A 6,022-nucleotide genomic window follows, 5' to 3' on the forward strand; every position below is an offset into this window, starting at 1 on the left:
CAGACGAGAGGAAGAGGACAAGAAACAGTTTTGAAGGTGAAGCTGCCTTTCTCTGAGACATCTCAGGTCCCAGGGGCAGCAGGCAACATAGTGAGGATTTTCCTTCACATCTGCGAAAGAACAGATAAACTGTTGCTCAGCACTGGGCCAGCAGTCCCAGGGTGGCTTGGAGGGGAGCCAGCCTGGGCTTTCAGCCCAGAGATGGGGAACTCCGCCCAGAAGCCGCCCCTCTCCCTGCTTCCCTGGCCCCTGGGGTCCACTCTGAAGCTCAGATGCAGTCACTGAGGACACTGGGTCATGGTCACTTTGACTCTCACCGAGTCTCATGGACTGGACGCAAATGGCAAGGGCTGGAAAGGGCACAGTCTGGCCTCCATCATGACTGGACGCCTATGGCAAGGGCTGAAAAGGGCACAGTCTGGCCTCGACCATGAAGCTGAACTCTCTGTGGGTTCCCTGGACCCACAGCTTCATCCCTGTCAGCCCCACCACACCTCAGGTGGTTCCACCCCAGCCCCAGCCCCACCCCACCCCAGCTCCTTCTCCAGAGGCTCCTCCTCACCCAGGACTTTCCCACACTTCAGCCCCAGACTCCTAGCCCTTCTCCTCCAACTTCCTCCCCTCACTTCCTGGTCCTCCTCCCCGTTGTGCTCCAGGCCGCTGGTCTCAAGGCTCCTCCCGGCCTGACCTTCTAGATGCCTCAGAGCCTGACGGATCTTACTTTGTCGCCTAGTGGACAGGGCCGGCGAGGGAATGTGCCTTTGTTCGTATGTGCATGTCTACGTAACATTGTGCCTGCATACCTGCCTGCCTACGTGAGTAAGGGAAGCCATACACAATCAGTATTTGTGGGTGCAACACGACTGAGGCCAGCCAGTACTGTCAGTGGTCTCAGTCCCAATGGCGGACCACTGTCCTGCCTGGTACCACAACCCAGCCATACCAAAGCACCCGCGACTCACTCTGCTTGCAGGAAGGCGGGACCTGCCTCATGCTCAGAAGGTACCTCCAGGCGGGGGTTTCCAGGAACCTCTCCAGGGGGCCGAGCCGGACATCCTGGCCCCCTCCACGGGCCACAGCCCCCGCCTGCTTTCCTTTCACGTGTGCATCCCGGTGATGCTCTGGGGCACACATGGGAAGATGCCACAAGACCTGCCCTCCAGCCTCCTACCCTGACCCTGGACTGTGACCTCACACTAGTCCCACCCGCCCACTGTGAGTCATCTCCACCGGAGCCTGACCCTGACAAGCAGGGCTCAGTTGCTTGTCTGCAGTTCCCCTCCTGGTGGGGACCAACCACAAGTCCATGGAGGGTGGCCCACTGACTGTGGTGGCCCCCAGATTCTTCCAGAGTGGCAGAGTGAGCAGAGGAGTCGTTTTCTCTTGTTCTTTGCGGGGTTTCCTGGGCTGTAAATCACCATCACTCCTGGAGGATGGGTTTCTGTGCTGCAGGCTGAGGCATTCTGGGGACAAGCCAGCTGCTGTGATGAGCAGAACACACCTTGAGGGAACCTGCATGTGTGTTTCTCATCAGTTGGGCCCTCCTGGGACCCCATGGTCTGAGGACCCCGCCGAGGAGAAGACTGTGGTGGCTTGTTGTCCAAGATTGCTGTATTGTCACTGGTGACTTTCTCCCTGTTGCTCTGGTCCTCGTGAAGGTGAAGATGCCCAGTCAAGCAGGCAGAAGAGTGTTTTCTACTCTAGCCACCAAGTAGGCACCCTCTGCTTCAGCCATAGGAGTGCTTGCAGCCACTTCTTATTCAGGGATTCCACCCATACAGGTGAGATTTGGAGTCACTCAGGAGGAAGGGGTAAGGTTGGCTGAGAAACTGAATGGCAGAAACTGGGCAAGCCTGGGATCAAATCACATACTCCAGTAGAAGATATAGCAATGATCAAACCCCAGGGGCCAGCCAGGTCCCTTGTACCAAGCCAGACCCAGTGAACAGTGTGACCCTTTGTCACCCAGCACATGGGGAAACTTTCAACTGAATGATGATGCTCAGTGCCAGCCAGGGCGTGAGGACATAACACTCTTGCCTGTGGTTGGGGGAGTGGAAACGGGGAAAGCCTTTGTGGAAGGCCATTTGCTGGTGTGTATCAGCATCTCAGATGTGCGCCCTGTGCCCCAGGCCTCCTCCTGCATAGCTCTTCAGTGAGTGTGTGGTCATGTCAAGTGGTTGTATTGGCAAATGAGTTTTCCCTTCCCTTCCATCAGGAGGGAAGCATCGGTAACTTGTGGGACCCCAGACACTGGGAGGTGTAAACAGACACCATGTAAGGGTGAAAACAGACACGTGAAGATGTGCAGACGTGGAGGAGTGTGCCTGAGGTGCTGGGACTGGATAAGCCATCCCTTTACTCCCTCCTTGCTCCTGTGGAGAGATGTCCGGACAGGGCTGACCCTCTGGCTTCATTTTCCGGCAGTCATGTCAGGGTCCCACAGGCTGGGTGGCTCAATCTGTGAACCGTGTTCATTCAGGAGGCCAGCAGCTGAGGTCGAGGTGTTGGCTGATGTTGGCTATCATGAGAACTGTGGAGAGTCTGTCCCATCTCTCCCCACTCACATCCAGGGCATTGCTGGCCTTGGTGGGTGTGTCTGGGCTTGGAGAGCTCCACTTCCTCTTCACCCCGTTTCTCCTGTGTACCCGTCTGTCTCTAACTGTGTCCTTTGTATGGGGACAGCTGTCCTGTTAGAGCAGGGTCCAACCTAATGAGCTCACTTGACCCCATCAGCTCTGTGAAGACCTTTCCTTTGCCTGTAAGTTCACGCTGAGGTACTTGGGATTGAGACACCAGCACCTGAATCTGAAAGGACATGATGTGACTCCTCACAACCTACAAAGGCTCTGAGGTAGGAACACACTGGAATGTTCTAAGGATGGAAGGACGACCTTTGTAGCTACTGGGGGTGAATCCAGGGGCGAGGAGAGCAGGTCGCCAGGGTAGGAGCCAGATCACGTGGAGCCTTGTGGGCCTGTGAGGACTGTCTGTCTTCTGTGGTCAGGGAAGGAAAGGCCCAGGAGGCTCTAGGCTGGGTTCCTCTGGGCTTTGTCCCTGTCCTCACTGTCTCGTGGAAATGTAGGCTCCCTGCTAGGTGCTGAGACCCTGCTGGGGTTCAGGCCCACGGCTGTGCTTATCTGACTCTCCACCATACAATAAGCAGAGACCCCGCTCCAGATACAAGAATAAATGTGAGTATGTATGGATTGCCTGTGGTCAGGTCCCCTGCAGTCATGGGCTATCTCTTTATCTCTTGGTGCCTACTCAGCCATCGAACGAGGTGACAGTAACCTAGTGGATTATTTGAAGTTTGAATTCTGTGTTCCCTGCCATCCCAGGCCCTGGCAAGGACACAGATCGTGCCCATTCCAGTAGATCCTGCTCTCCTTCTTTCTTTCTCTAGGCTCTGGGCAGGGTCCAGGGCATCGGCCGAGAGTGGAGGAAGTGGTACGGGAAGGGCTGGAATGAAGGTGGCTCTGAAAGGCGTGGGGAAGACACGTGGCAGGGCCAAGTGAGGTCCAGGGTGGCCTCAGGGCCGAGGCCAGATTGGTTAGCACGGATCTGCACTCAGTAGTCCTGGGCTAAGATGGGGGATCTGCAGAGCCTGGGTAGGGATGTGGCTGGGGAGCTGAGGCATGGGGTTTTGTACCAGGGATGGGACAAGCCAAGCCCAGGACTGTGCCTGTCTTTGCTGGGAGAGGACCAAAACCTGGCCACTGGGCTTTGAAGCCAGGGGACCCATCCTCCCTCCTCAGTGCTCCCAGGGTTTCGAGTCCCTCTGTCTTGGATCTCACCTCGTGCCTCTCTCCTGCTGTCCTGCCCTCCTTCCCGACCTCCCCACAGACTGCATGTGATGGACACCACCCCCCTATCATCAGACCACGTGGAGACGGATGGAAGGAGCCAGCCCTCTGTGACCCTCCCCTCTGTGTCAGCAGGCTTGGAGGATGCTCAGACATGTGGGGCTGATGTCCGGCCCAGGGATTTGAGCTTGGAGACTGCTGTGTCAGGCTCCTGACCTTTGTGGTTTGTTTCCACAACCACATGAGACCCTGGAAAGTGAAGTTCAGCTGTCTGTCCTTCCGACAGCCTTATGCAGGTCTCATCTTAAATGGTGTCAAGACCCCGTAGACAAGGTGGCGGTCCATGCTATGTGGACCCAGCACTGAACCCTGGCTGTCCACATTGAGCACCAGGACTGGGAGGATCCAGCCTGGCAGGAGCTGCTGGAGCAGAGGCTGGGGATGAGCCCCGCCTACATCCAGGCCTTGATGTGGGTCAGGGACAAGTTTAGCCATGGGGTGACTGGTGGCAAGTGACGTGGTGCCTGCTTAGCCCCTAGCGCTGCCCTGGATCTCAGCCAAGGCTATGCTCATTTATTTTCTGTTGAACTGGTTGGTGAGGGGCGGGGTGGGTCTGAGGTTTCCTCAGAGGGGTAGTGAGGGTCCCTGGGCTGGAAAATGGTGGCCTGAGGTCCCTGACCAAAACTGTGGGCCTCAGTCCTTGTTTGTGTTTTGAGATACAGAGACGTGTCCAGGTCTGCACGTGGCATTTGTCTATCTATGTATGTCCCCGTGTGTGTGTGTGTGTGCCCGACAGAAATCATGATAGGCAGTGCAGCAACCAACCTGGGTTCCTCACCCCCACCACTGGAAGCCAGGCCTGAGCAACTCACCTGACTGCCCAGGGGTGAGGCCCCACAGCAACACCTGCCTGTTGGTGAATCGCTTGAGGACCTGATGCCCACAGGCTCCCTGCCGGAGCCTTCCTGCTCTGTCTCTGCGACCTGCAGTCGTCAGACTGAGAGCTGCCCCTGTCCTGGTGGGTTCGTGGAGTACCAGGCCTCTACCTTTCATTTCGCTCCCTCCCCTGCTGGGCCTCACCCCGAATTCCCTTTGCTGAGGTGAACCCTTCTGAAAGGCTCAGCCAGAGGATCAAGTTCACCCCAGTTCTCCTCCTTAGTCTCTAGGAGGTGCAACTGTTAATCACCTTGTTCTCCTTCTGTGTCCTGTCTTTGCACACAGGTCTCGTGGACATTGGGTCACTTTGCTGTGCCCAGAAAACCTAGGTCCCAACGAGATGTAGAAGTGGGAGAATCAAGCCCTGCTACCCGACCTTTGACAGAAGTACCTGACTGTGCTCGCCAACCCCTGGTGGCTGCTGCAGCCTGTCCCAGGGAAGGCTGGGAAGGACATCTTCCAGGTGGACATCCCTGAGCACCTGATCCCCTTTGGGCAGGAGGCCTGTCCAGACTGGGCTCTCAAGTGGAAGGTGACCGAGAGACTAGCTCATGGTGACACCATCCAGTTGCCGTCCTGCCCTGGATGTGCCCATCTGGTTTGGTCTGAATCAGCCCCACCCTTGGGTTCACTGCCCACTTGGTGCAGGGCTGGGGGCCAGGACTCCCCTCATGTGGTGCTGCTCTGGACTCAGGGAGAGTCTGCAGGAATTTGACCTTTACAATAACATGGCCTCGACACTCATTTTGGCCCTGCTGTGTCTGGGTGCTTGAGAGAAATGTGTTGTTAGGAAACTGGTTAGTGGTTTTCCCTCTGTGTTCTGGTCCAAACTCCCTGATGTTGGAACGGTATCCAGGGGGTGATGGAGAAGGCTGGGGGCGGGCCTGAGCCTGAGCAGCCGGCGAGGCCTCTGGCAGGCAGAGAGGCCCCCAGGCCCTGAAACAGGCCGCGGTGTGTCCTTGCAGGTGACCCTTGCCCTGCTCTAAAGTGTCCCTTGGCTCACAAAGTGTGTGTGTTGGTCACAGTGTCTGGCCACTCCCGGTCCAAACACAGGCTCCTAAACACAGCTGTGAGGGCAGAATGACAAGGGCTAGTGTCCACCTGGTAAAACCTTGTACTTGTTTTTGGGTTTGGGGTCATGTGTTTGCAAGGCCCTTGGTGGGTGGGGTGACCCTGCTTTCTGGTGGGCCTCTTGGGGAGGCCCCTGGATCAGGAGCTGGAGACGCTCAGCTGCTAATCAGAAACTTGGGTCATCATTGGGGGGACCCAGCAGGAGCCCC

General features: G+C 56.9%; 1 pseudogene; it reads left to right on the plus strand.

Moving 5' to 3' along the window:
• The first annotated feature begins 900 nt into the window (after positions 1 to 900).
• Positions 901 to 5,728, plus strand: LOC136154611 (protein EOLA1-like; annotated as a pseudogene).
• Positions 5,729 to 6,022: the final 294 nt, after the last annotated feature.

Source organism: Muntiacus reevesi, chromosome X (assembly GCF_963930625.1).
Source record: "Muntiacus reevesi chromosome X, mMunRee1.1, whole genome shotgun sequence".
In the NCBI taxonomy this organism is placed as follows: Eukaryota; Metazoa; Chordata; class Mammalia; order Artiodactyla; family Cervidae; genus Muntiacus; species Muntiacus reevesi.